Here is a 14,262-nt window from a genome sequence, read left to right as displayed (position 1 = left end):
CATGTCGTCTTAGAAGGGGTTTGGGACCCGGAATTTTCTTCTGGGTCGGTGCTGCATTCGTCCGAAGACGATAGAGAGGTCATTTCGGGCGGCGCAGGGTCCGTCAAGGGCAGGACGGGACCTGAAGTTGCTGACCCTAGGCGTGGTCAGGCTGAGCGGCCCGCCGCATAGACTTGGGCAATCCTATCTTCGGTTAGGCCTAGCGGGTGCGTCCCGGTTCGGATTTTCAAAGGGCCGAAAATGAAATTCCGAGAGGACCTACTTGCTCATATGTAGATGTTCCGTGGTCCTGACGACAAGAGCAATCATTTGTTGTTGATTGTGAATCTCGGGTGACGAAATGAACGAACTAAGTAGCGCTGAATCGGAGGAGCGAATAACATACGTGGCGCTCACTTAGACGTCTTCTTCTTTTTTTTTCCGACTGAGGATTAATTTGGACCACCTGGGGATCTTTTGACGTGCAACCGAAAGCTCGGTTACACGGCGCCTTCTCGACAATAAGCCTCCGTCAGATTGCGGGCACCTCGGCCGGGATTCGAACCCGCCACATGGGGATACGTAGGCCGGCGCTCTCGCCTCGGAGTCACCGAGGCGGCTAACCGCGCAAGATGAAGGCCGTATTGACGTTTACGGTTAACGAGGAACAGCACAGCACCCGCCGATGGCCCGCTATTTCTGGCGGTCCGAAGACGTTCCGAAGCCGGCGGCGACTATAGAAAGAAGTGCGACTCATTATTTACCGAAATAACCCGCTGTTCTGAAACATTATAACGGGAACAGCCTAGTGTTAATAAAAAACAATGTTTATGAAGCATGAACATGTAACAAAGATTAAAGGCTGTTAATTAGACACAAAACTAAGTAAACGAATTGAAAACCAAATCACTTTATGACAGAAGCGATCCCACGTCAATATTTGTATTGACGGACTAAGGCAATACGCATACCACTCGATGATTGAACGAGGGGAAAAAGAGTAGAATATTTCTTGTAGTTCTGGGACAAAAATATTTCTTTCATCGAATGATCTACTGGACTTGACACATATTTTGGTAATTCAAAATAACCAATTTTGTTCATTTCAAATTAAATATACGTGTTGCTTCCCGAGTAGGCCTGTCTATAGGGGGAGGATAACGTGTACAACCGAGCGATTTATAGGCAGTCTTGTACACGTCACAATAAAAAAGAACAATTACATTTGGCTAAAACGTATTCAATTTAGATCACTTGATTAGCTGAGACCTAAAGTAATTGAGTGTTGCTTGAAAAAGTGACCGTTCCTTTTCCGATTCCTTCACGTTTTCAGCACCCAGATTGCTCTGCCGGGTGGTGCTTCTCCTGGTTCTTTGCGTGTTCTATCTTCGCTGAACCAATCATTATCAGAAAAAGGCAGAGTGGCTTGCGCTTTTGGCGTTGCTTGATTGGTCCCGTTAGCTCGTATAGACCGGCAGGCGGCTCTGACGTCACGCCTCTGCGGTGGCGCTGCTGTCGGCATAGCGCATGCGCAGTTGCTTTGCCTCACGCGAATCTGGTTTCTGCGCATGCGCAGTGCCCACACCTGCTGTGGGCAAACGCGGGCTTTTTTGTAAACAGCGTGTCGGTCTATAGCATCGGTTGCGTCTGCACTTAGGCTGAAACGAAGTATATCCGCCGAGTCATTAATTATTGCACTCATTCCACATACCTTCGAAATTTTGCCCGTTTTTTCCCCACGAAAAAAGTCTCGCTTTAGAAAAACCCCAACAACGCCCACGTCCTTTGTCCCAGTGCCCCCTTCCCCCCCCCCCCCCAAAAAAAAAAAAAACAAAAAACAAAAAAAAAAAACCGCTGTCGCCAAAAAAACAAAACAAAAAAAAAAACGCCGTTACCGTCAACTTATAAATAAAAAGTAACGCCAAAGTAACGTGCATTAACTTTTATGGGTAACGGTAATCGTAACGTCTTCCTTTTATTTTGAGGTAACGTAGGTCAATGACGTGTTCGCTTATTTTGTAAGTAACAAGTAAGATATACCGTAACTTTTTTTTTTTTTTTTTGGTAACGTCTACAACACTAATTGAAGGTCATTATATCTATTCCCGATTATTTGGGGGGTCATATCTGTCCGGCCCTGATATCGGATGTCATCCTCAAATTACACACGCGCGTACGCACGCACGCGTGCATAATTACTAGACAGTAGAGAGCTGTAGTAGATTGTATGAAAAAACTTTGCTTACGCAAGGAAATTGAAGGTCCCTAGTGAAAATCTTCTATGCAAAAAACACTTTCTACAAATAAGATCACATAAGAGCATAGAAGAACCTTATAAGAACACTATAAGATTATATAAGAAGTTATAATAAACTTCTTATCAAAGTCTTACAACTGATAAGAAGTTTTTACAACTCATTCTATAACTTATTTTGTTCTTATATGTTCTTATAGGGCACTTGTGTGCTCTTATATGATCTTATTTGATCATACGCGTTTATTGAACATATACATTTCTTATACGTATAAGAATTGTTACTAGGGGTGCGCATGCGCAGAATGCAATAGAAGGGCTAGCGCATCGGACAAAATACTGGAAAAAAGTATTTAAAGGGCCACTCCGCTCAATTCCGAAAAATTTAGGATTACATGTGATTCCATTTCACAAAGCACTACTAAACAACTCTACGTCTTCGGATTCACGAAATGTGGAATTATTATTTGTGTAATCCTAATTTAAACATCAGCTGATACCGAAACCGAAACTTAGGTTGCGTCAGGCAACACTGGTCTCGTGTGGTCAGAGTCATGCCACGTCACGTCGAACCACGTGGTCTTGTGACGTTAGGCAGGGGGCGAGGGACAAGACACGCGACGCGGGCAGCTCGCTTCGCGTGGCGTGGACGCTGATGGCCCGGGGGAGGGGGAAGGGGAGAGGACGAAAGAGGAGAAGCGGAGCAGAGAAGCATAACAGACCGATAAGCGCGCAGGGCAGCGCAAACTAGCGCATCCGCGTTACGGTGATCACGTGAACGCCCGGTCAGCCAACACCGGGAGGAGAAACTCATGACGTCATCGTTCAATTTCGCTCTGAGAAGTAAAAACAAACAAAACGTGAGAATGACGTGGTCATGCCTCTGACGTAGCGGCTCAACGTTGGCCGCTCCAGCTCCGTCGCATCGACTGCGCTGTCGATTGCGCCTGACGTCGCACGCTCGAGTTGGCAGATTTCGGCGACTTGGCTCACTTGAAGGTTTGCTGGCCTGTTCATTAAAAATATATACGGAATGGGATCGTAATATTTGACATGGGGTCTTCCTATGTGACACTGAAGAGGGCTACATAGTTTTCTATATATCAAAAATGAAGCGGAGTTGCCCTTTAAGTTAAATCACCAAATACCTGCTTCATAAACTATTTTAAATACTGCTCAAGTTACTTTCAATGTAAAGTATGTTGAGTAGAGTAAAAACACTTAGAAATGAAATTCAACTACTTTTGAAGATACTTCCGCATTGCGTAATTTGTATCGACATCAGTGGCAACAACAACTATACAGTTGCGCAAATCTGGTTTACCAGAACGGTTTATTAGCACGCAACAGCACAAAACGAAAAGCAACAGCAAAAATTGTAGGGCTATTCTAGGATATCACTGAAACATGTTACAAAACATTTCTGAGACAAAAAAGAAAATAAGAGAGGTAGTTTCAGCTATAGTGGCATCGCTGAATATCACATCCTGCGGCGCACCTTAGACGCATCGCTTAACTACAATCCATATTCCTTATAGGGGGAGTTCACTACAAACAAATTTGGGATACGGATATGAGTGCCTCGATAACAAAGAAAACCCACATAATAGCCACGACAGTGGTCGCACCTTCTTCAAGTAGGTTGTGTTCAGGAAGGCACTCAACAATGGGGGACGATTTGTTGGCATTTCGAGAGGTTGTAGCGCCAAAGCGCGAGGTAATAAAGGGATTTTCAGGACGATGCCCCGAGTACCGGATGTCACACATATAATGGTTAAACATGCTTGAAGCTTCTATATAAACGAGAGTGGTGTTGGCGTTGCTTGATTGAACAATTCGAACAACTGCTTACCATCCCGCTGCTAACGGCCTTGTGGAAAGATTTCATCGTACCCTAAAGGCCTCACTATAAGAGCACACAACGACCCGAACAACTGGAGCACACTTCTTCCCATCGTGCTTCTAGGCCTCCGTACAACACTCAAGCCAGACTTGGGATGCACTGCCGCAGACCTAGTCTACGGGCAGTCACTTCGCCTCCCTGGAGAAATGTTCGTGACGTCTCCTCATTCTACCGTGCCCGATCCTTCCAGCTATGCCACCCAGCTTCGAGAAGTTATGCGAAACTTGCGTGCCACACCAACAAGGCAGCACGACCGTCATCCGACGTACAGTCGGGAGCAAAAGTTTGCGGGGCACCGGAGCGCGTGCCGAAATGCATCGCCGCGCCGTCCGACGGCGCGCCGCCGCGTTAAGAAGACGCGCTTTGCGTATGCGCGTCTTTCGTGCTCGCAATCATGTCTCTTTCGCACGTTTCTTTTCGACGCACTCCTGATAAGAGGAGTCGGCGCCAGGGGCGCGAGTTAGCGCATCGCTGGTTGTCATGCTGTGCGTCTGCTTCAGCCGCCTCAGCCACCGCGCTTCGTCACGGAGGTCGCGTAGGGGGGAGGGGGGGGGGGGAGGTAACCAGGCGCTTTGTCACCCAGCGCGGCTACAGAGGCAGCTGAGGCAGCGAAACGGCAACTTGCGCCCCTGGCGCCGACTCCGGTTATCAGGAGTGAGTCGGACAGAAACGAGCGAAAGAGACATGACTGCCAGCACGAAGGGCGCGCATGCGCCAAGCGCGGCTTTTTAATGCGGCGGAGCGCCGTTGCACGGCGTGACGATTAATTTCGGCACGCGCTCCCGCGCCCCGTAAACTTTTGCTCCCGACTGTACGTATGCGACGAGTTAACCTCGGCCACACACGTTTTCTTGCGTCGAGATGCAGTCCGGAAGCCTCTGCAACAACCTTACGATGGCCCTTTCAAGGTCCTCGCAAGGCGCGACAAGTATTTCGTTCTGGATTTGAACGGGCGGCATGATACCATCTGCGTCGACCGCCTGAAGCCTGCTCACATTGAACTATCGTCCGCATCCAGCCTACACCCTCTACATTGGCCGCCTTCATGCCAGCCGACGGCACCATCCTTACAAGCCACCGAGCATCAGCATCATCGCTCCGTCTCTTGGGCACAACATCGCCCTAGCAACTCCTCTAGGGGGGGAGCCCTTGTAGCGCCAAAGCGCGAGACTTAGAGCGGTGGCGCCAAAGCGCGAGACTTACAGCGGTGGCGCCAAAGCGCGAGACTTAGAGCAGTGACTCACGCAACGTCAGCAGCTAATGACGTATCAAGCGCGCGGCACGAGCAGCACCGACGGCACCGAGCTCCGGGGTTCGAAGAGAACGGCACGAGCCTGGCAGCGTTCGACGATGTAGCAGGGCGGACTCAGCGGAGCCCCTTTTTATGTTCTTTTCAGTTTTTGTGTGGTGATAAAGATACGTTTGTTGATTTGCATCGACAGACGTCTTTCCTGACCCCCACAAGGTCATCCTACTCGTAGTTTGTTTCCTATCCTGTTCTCTGCTTATCAATGTTCGTTCACAGACAGTTTTCGCGAGAGCAATGCCTGCCGGACTAATGACAAAAAGAAAAGAAACAAAACATAACTCGACGTATTGCCGTAGCAAGGTCAGATATACAACAAGCAAAAAAAAAAAAAAAGGAAAGTGTATTTTTGTGGTCAATTATTATCTTTTGCTGTATGACATTTCTTGACATTGAAGTCTGGATTGTTGTCATGGGTCGTTTCCCGTTCTGTGTTGCGCCTGATTGTGGCAGTCTTTACTTTCTTACAGACCTTTGTACACGTTACCCAAAAAAGTAACTAAATACCGTTACTCGGTAATCGCTCAAAAAGTAACTAAATACGTTACACGCTACCGATTTTCGAAAGGAACGCGTGAGTTACCTCAAAAGTAGCGAGTTACTTTTATCGTTACTTTGACGACCGAATACGGAACTGTTTTTGTTTCATGGTTATTGTTTTCTTTTTAGTAGTCGTTGCACTTAAGCGGTTGCTGCCTCGCAATGTTTTCATCGGTTGTGTTTTCCCGCTCCCTTAAAAATCCATCTCCGGCGACGCTGAAGAGTCGTTCTACCGACGCTCTCGAAGGAACATCAGTGTTGTGCTTCAGGAAGAGCTGGTGAATCTTCGAGAACTGCGCCTTCATTAAGGACAGCGGGTAATGGGTTATGTGCCTTCCCGCGTTAGCAACCTCCGGGTTTATATTCGGCTTGTACCCGGTTCTAGAAGGTTCACCCAACCAACCTTATTCTGTCCGCTGGGTGAAGGACATGCCCAGCTATAGAGTTCAGTACAGCAACGTTTATCTCTGAACACGTCAGTCAAACTGTTCGACTGACGTGTTCAGCGATATACGTTGCTGTACTGTCATACTGTTGAGTTCTTTTTCGTGTTGCCCAGCTACCGTTCTCGCAATAGACGCATAGTCAGATTAGAATAAAAACGAGGCCATTTAACCGGTGTTGTAAACGTTACTCCTCAAAAGTAACGATATACCATTACTCGTTACCTTGTCCCAAAAGCAACTAAGTACGTAACTGGTTCCTTTTCTAAAAATGTAACTAAATGCGTTACTCGTTACCGAAAATAGTAACTAGGTAGAAGTAAATCGTTACTTGAAACGGCGTTGCGTACATATCTGCTTTCGTAAAACCTCCCCTTTTGTTTGATAATTATTGGGGGAAACTCCAGGAAACAAAAGGCAACAAAAAAAACCTTAATTTTTTTTTCAGATTTTTTATTTTTATATTATTCATTTACACAACAATTGTTTCGAATTATAGCCACTATGTCTAGTATCGGGTGCAATCATAAACTACGTGTCACCATGCAGCACGAAGCAAACGTTGCATCAAATACAAATATCTTGCGTACGAGATGACATGGTTAGGTCATTAACCCTGAATGTTATAAAGCAACTTTTTTAATAAAGGCAAAAAGTTAGATTTCTGCTTAATATCCGTGGGTATATCATTCCAAATTACTGCACCGTTGAATTCAACAAGTCTTCGACCATAAAAATTCTTACATGGTGGTAAATTAAATTGATTATGAACAGCAGCCCTCGTTTTTCCCGATGGCCATTTAAACACGAATAAAGGCTGTGGTTCATTAGCTCGTGTAATGTTAAATATCATTTGAGCTATTTTTAATTTATATACTAAGCTTATGGGTGGCACGTGTAATGACTGAAATAAGGGTCGGCTAGCTTCAGTTTTGATAGACATAGTGATTGTTCTTAGTGCACGTTTCTGTAGACAACTAATTGACTCTAGTTACGTAGGATATGTATTTCCCCATGACTTTAAGGAATATTTTAGCTGACTGTGTACGAATGCGAAGTAAAGAATGTGTAGAATACTTATGCCAAAATATTCGCGCGCCTTTAGTGAAGTATAACACCATAAGCAGCCTTCAAACAAATATTTTTAATTTGACTTTTCCAGTGCATATCGGAATCCACAATAACACCCAAATATTTGTACCAAGAAACATGTAATTTTGTATTGTCCAGGTATATAACCAATCCATCGTAGTTTTTTTTTTTCCTATACACCAACTCATGTTTAAAAACAAACTGGAGCGCCTTTAGCGGACGCCACCGGCGCCGCGCATGCGCGATGGGGGTGTGGGCAAGAAGCTCGCCGTCGCCCATAAACAAACCATTGAAATGTGATGTTGTCGGCGTCGGTGTGAGTCCCCCTGCCCTTTATCGTGTTCGAAATGTTGATTCTACGTCTTCCTGGCGATGTCTGACTACTTGAGTGGTGTCAGCGAAATTACCGAGGCTCGTTACACCATAAAACTTCGCGTGAATAATGCGACATGTGGCAATTCATTCCGCGTGGACGCCGCAGTATGTACGCTAAAGCCTGATTCGCATGATACGATTTCGCTCGCAATTTTCAATCGCGACGCCGCTCGGGCTGCAAAAGCGTGAACCGTAGCTGAGATGCTCGACGTCGATACTGAAAATCGCAAGCAGAATCGGACCAAGTGAATTAGGGATAACAAGTTGGTGATGGTCACTGATAACAATGATTAACATCTCCTCGTATCTACCGGGTGATTCAAGGAGACGGCAGGCTCTTTAAATCGACCGGAAAATTCGGTTTCCTAACCTATCGTGCTACAACTTTGTGCAGCGTTGCCCACAGATGGTGCATTTTTTTTTTTGTAAAATTTGCAAAGAGCAAGCTTACCTGAGGAAAAAGAAAAGAAAGAAAAAGGCTTAGCTCCTATGGAAACGCAGCGACGCCACCGGTCTTCAAACAACACGGCGCCGTTTGGCACGGGACACAAGAGATGGCGCAACGAACGCCGCCAACGAACGAGCATACGGCGCCGAGAGCCAGCGACTTTCGACTCAAAAGCGGAGCGCGTTCCGCGGGCAGCGACAGTCGCAGAAACAAAAACAGGCGCGGTAACAACAAGGAACTGCAGTTCCTTGTCTGCTAAATACGCCGGCTCTCGGCGTCGTCTGCTCGTTCGTTGGCGGCAGTTGGCGTCGCGACCGCTTGCGCCATCTCTTGTCTCCCGTGCGAAACGGCGCCGTTTTGTTTGAAGACCGGTGGCGTCGCTGCGTTTCCATAGGCGCTAAGCCTTTTTTTTTTTTTCTTTACTTTTTCCTCAGGTAAGTACGCTCTTTGCAAATTTGACAAAAAAAAAAAAAAAAAAGCACTATCTGTGAGCAACGCTGCACAAAGTCGTGGCGCGATAGGTTAAGAAACCGAATTTTCCGGTCGACTTTAAGAGCCTGCCGTCTCCTTGAATCACCCGGTACTGTTTACATCGAGCCTGCTTACCAACCTTCCAATTTGAGTCTTTTGAGGCCTGCAATTACTTCTTATCGCAAGTACCGAGCCAACATTTTGTCTACGGGCCGGCGTCGTCTAAGAGAGCAGACGACAAGCAGAAACGTTTGAAAGAGCAGACGAACGATCAGGCGGCCGTTTGAACTTGAAGACGCACTAAACGTAGTTCGCAGGTGGTCCGCACAACTTGACGGTTTTCTGGCGTTCATGTTGGAACAAAACAAATAAATCTGATGAACACAAGTATCCGTGAATTCAACCCAAAGTGCTTCCCGCCCAAGCAATTGTTGTCCGACGGCGTCTGCTTTTCCCTTTTCACGGCACATATCAAGATTCTCGGACGAACCGAGCACATGAAAACTGACCTTCAAACCTTTCTCGGCACTTTTGGTACTGCCTCAGTCGCGGCGTTTTGACGAGAAGGCAGGTTTTTGTTTGGTTCCTTTCAACACACCGCAGGAATACACGTCTGGCATGGGGACTTCTGCCCACAGCCCCAGACCGGAAGTGCGACCGACGCGCCACCACCGCGCCGTGACGTCACAGAGTTGAGTTCGTGCATAATGAAACATTATAAAGTTGGTTTCTAGTAAGTTAATGGTGAGTTGATTACTTGTGAACCAATTTAGCACCAGAATCAATTCTTCAGTTACTTCAGACTGTCCTTCATCAACACTATCGCCTATAAAAAATCAAGGCCGTGCTGTCAGTGAAAATTAGTGAGTCAGAGTGCTCAAGGATAGATGAGAAATAATTTGCATAAAGAGGGAATAAAATAGGTCCGAGAACTGAACCCTTCGAAACACCGGTTTGCACAGTTTTTGGGGAGGAAATAAAGTCGTCGATTATTACGCATTGTCTTCGGTCTGAGAGATGGTTCCAAAGTAGTTAAGATATTTTACATCTGAATACATAATTATTAAGTTTATTTAATACGATAGTGTGATTAACTGTGTCGAATACCTCTTTTATATCTAGATAGACAACTATATCAATCTTGTTGTCGTTGAGCGCCTTGTTAAGAAGTTGAGTCATAGTTAGGACTGCGGTGGAAGTAGATCTATTTGGCCTAAATCCGCGTTGGTTAGGACAAAGAATGTCGTACTTATTTATAGATTCCTTAAAGCGATTGCAAAGTATTTTCTCAAAGATTTTATTAATTACACGTAAAATCAAGATCGGTCTATAACTTGATGGGTCGGATGAATGCAACCTTGAAAATGGGCACTACTTTGGCTATCTTAAGTTCATTAGGGTAAGTTCCGCTCTCTAAGGCATGATTGAACAGATGTAAGAATGCAGCACGCAATATATATATATATATATATATATATATTGTATTTAAATACTTTTACGAAAAAAGTGTCGAGTCCAGTCGCTTTATTTTCGCGAAGGTTTCCAACTGTTTATATAATTTCATACATTTCTATGTTCTGCATGACAAAACTATTTGTAAGAGGTTTCGGTGAATTTTGGAAGTGGGATACGTGTGGCAGTTGAGCCGCCAAGATAGGCCCTATATTTGTAAAATAGTCATTAAAAATGTTCGTCGTATTCTCGTCAATTATGTCAGGAAATACACGACTCTACACCATGATTTATTAAATTATTAACTACGTCCCAGTTTTTTTTTTTGCATCACCGTCCTCAAGTTTATAATAAGCGAACAATAGGATTCTTTTCTTTTTCTCATCAAAGAAACTGATTTACTCCATAACCGACGAAATTGGCCTAGATAATAATCATTAGATTTGTTTCGTTTCCATTTATGGTACCCGCTATCCTTTTCGTTTAGAGCTTTTAGTATGTGGCTAGTCATCCAAGGAGAGACTGGTTGCTTATTTAAGGAATGTTTTACGCTACTTTCCGTTAGGCGCCTCGGTGGCTCCGAGGCGAGAGCTCGGCGCTATCTCTCTTCGTGGATGGACGTCAACGTTGATGATGATGCAGTAAAGAAGGCACCCGTTCTGCGATACTATAAAGAGATAGCAGAAGCGGTGAAGTATTTTGAAAATAGATATTCAATGGAATACTTAAGTAAAGTGACAAGGAAACGTTTGTACTGGGACACGATTGACCTAGTTCTGCCGCCGCCCCTCTACCGATCTGGCTTTACTGCAGAAGCGAACGGATTCGATGTCTTCAAGCGGCTGAGGAGGTACCCTGTCCGGCAGGGAATTAAAGACTTTTTTATAAGGTTTCACATGGAAGTGTTACCAGTGAAAACCTGGGAGGAAAAGAAAGGTTTTTTCCCCCCATGGGGAACAAACTGTGTCATTTGCCCCTTTGCCGAGACGCTGCAGCACACGTTCTTGTATTGCACGAATGCCGAATTATTCTGGGCCCAGCTGCGAGCGGAAGCAGGAATTTCTTTATATCCTACATGGCGTAGCATGAAGTTTCTAGATGTCGGGAAGCAAGAGCATAGCCTCAGCCTTGAAATATTAACTCTAATTGGACTACACGCAATTTGGAGTTCTCGTACGGATCACACTCTGGTAAGAGAAGGTGGTCAACCCGCATGGAGGTATTTGATTCGAGGAATTAACTATGTCACCCCTTTAGTTAAGGAGATAGAGTTCCCTGAAAGCGACTTTTGGGAAACTCTTAAATCCCGATTAAAAATAACGAGATGACCACATAACAAGTCACCGAAAACAAGTGCTGTGTTACTATTGTCGGTTGTTATTATTCTTTGGCCCACTGTTGAATTGTACTGACCATGCAAGTGTATGTGACTGTGAATGTATTCGGAACTGTTACACCTCATGGGGCAGTCGCAAGCCGCCGACTCACCCATTTTTTCTACTTTGTAAATAAATGAATCTTATCCAATAAAGAAAAAAAAAAAAAGGAAAAAAGAAAAAGCTCCGAGGCGAGAGCGCCGGCCTACGGATCCCCATGTGGCGGGTTCGAATCCCGGCCGAGGTGCCCGCAATCTGACGGAGGCTTATTGCGGAGAAGGCGCCGTGTAACCAAGCTTTGGGTTCCACGTCAAAAGATCCCCAGGTGGTCGAAATTAATCCTCAGTCCTCCGCTGGGGCGTGCCAGATGCCCGTCGTTGGTTTGGCACGTAAAACCCGCAAAATTGGACGCTACTTTCCGTTATTGCATTTTTCAGGACAGCAACAAAGTTGAAAAATTTCGTATGAATATTTTGATCATAATTTGTAATAAAATTTGTTTGTTCTAATTGTTTACGAAGGTGGTCATAATTTGGTTTAGTGCGTAGTAGTGGTCGAATTGATTTGACGTGACGAGGGAGCTGTTTTTACACAACAACAAATACGAGCAAATGGTCGGTAATTGGTCCAATATAAACACCGGCACACACACCGGTCTCAGCGTTACAAAGAACATGGTCAATTAACGTACTAGATGTGCCAGTAATGCGAGCAGGTCTTATGACAAGATTACACAAGTTAAATGATCCCAGAACTAGCTCGTAGCTGGTATTACTATCACCAACGGAATCTATATTGAACTGTCCAACGACAACAATGCTTTCTTTATTTCCATAAAATAATGATGTAAGTATTGCTTCGAATTTCATCATAAATGCTACATTGATAGTCGGTACACCGACTATCAATCTAGAATCAAGCCTTATAAATAATGCTTCCATTACCTCGTCACTGACGGAGGCAGCTACCATTTCCTGGAAGACAATGTTTTCTTTTACATATAACGCGACGCCACCTCCTCTTCTGCCTGACTTCCGTGGAAGTGAGGACAGATTATTGCCATTTATAGAAACGGTTTCATTACGTTTGAGCCAGGTTCCAGTTACAGCAATTACATCAAAGGGGAACTCATGCCGCGATATGTACGCAGCCAAAACGTTTATGTTTTTTCGAAGGCTACGCATGTTGTTATAAAATATTGAAACCGTATTGTCTTTCTTTTTTACTAATTGATCGATTTCGTTAAAAGTGTAAGGCATGATGACGGAAACACACTCCAAACATTAGCATTACAGAAGTTACACCAGCTTCGCCATGTCTCTTTCACTCGTGACATGCAGAACGGGCGAATTATCGGTCTTACGCATTAGGATCTTTTCTTGCGAAACCCAGACGAATTTCCAGTTTTTCTCTTTCCTTACCTGACGAGCTTGGATCAACATGATCTTGTTCTCGACAAAAATGAGTTCATTTACGTACAGAGGTTCGCTAGTCTGAAATCCAAGGAGGCCGGTGTTTTATCTCCCGTTCCTTGCCTTGGAGAGCAACCTTTCCCCGCACAGTTCGGTTCGTGAACTTCACTACAACGTTGGGCTTCCCTTTATCTTTCGACTGCATTGGATAAACAACGTCAATATCACCGTTAAAGATATCAGTGCCAAGGCAGGTAGCCACTGCCCCCACTACTTTTGGTACGTCTTCATTCACAACCACAAGGAGCATTGGCCATCGATGAAAAAGAAGAAGGTGTTTGTGCGCCTTCCTTGGCGCTGCACAAGCGAGAAAAACTGTTTTCTGCGGGGGTTCTGAAGGGCTTGAAGCAGCTTTACGTTAATGCAGGTTGTAAATAAGAAAGAAGAGGGCTTTGATCTAAGTTGTAAATACTGAGAGTAGTGAAGGAAGAAGAAGGCTGTAATACAGTTGATAGTCCAGCGGTTGTAAATTTTCTGCGTTCATTACTGTTCAGCTGGCACCCCCCAAGAATATAATCCAACTAGCTCAGCTCCAACCAGTAGCAGGGAGGCCTTTGATCTCAATGTTCATATTCCTGCTGTATTGTTTAAGTTCCCCTATTTCCTTTTTTACTTCACTGAGCTCTCGAAGTATCTGTTTGTTCTATCAACTTTGGGGTAAATTATGAATCGCAATCGGCAAAAAAGCGATGGATTCAAGAGCTCAATCTAAGTCACCGTATCTTATCAGAGCTAGCAACAGGATTTTGCTTGCTCTAAAGAATGTCCACGTTTGCTCGTGCCACGCCCACGCCACTTCACACCGAAAAACGTGGAAAATGGCGGAATGTCAAAATTGTATTTCAGATGATGAGCACAAGATACTCAGAAATGTAATTGATATACGGTATCAAATACTCTCAATAAAAAGTACTTGCAAGATACCAGAATACCTGAGAAAATATTTGAAATGCAGTATCTTGAGTACAGTATTTGAGGTAGGCACAAGTCCGATTGCGTGCAATCGAAATGCTGGGAATGCGTTGCGGACTTGCGGGATTTGCGGTCCCCTTGCGGTAAGCTCTCGAGAGATTTCGGGCCCAGCGAGAGCACCAGTTTCAAGATGGCGACGTGGTGTTCGCGAAGTTCAGTGGTACGTAAAGTTACGTGCT

Source organism: Ixodes scapularis, unplaced genomic scaffold, assembly GCF_016920785.2.
Source record: "Ixodes scapularis isolate PalLabHiFi unplaced genomic scaffold, ASM1692078v2 PGA_scaffold6__148_contigs__length_123643588, whole genome shotgun sequence".
Lineage (NCBI taxonomy): Eukaryota > Metazoa > Arthropoda > Arachnida > Ixodida > Ixodidae > Ixodes > Ixodes scapularis.
The sequence above is the reverse complement of the archived record's forward strand: the minus strand, read 5'-3'. Positions refer to the sequence as shown.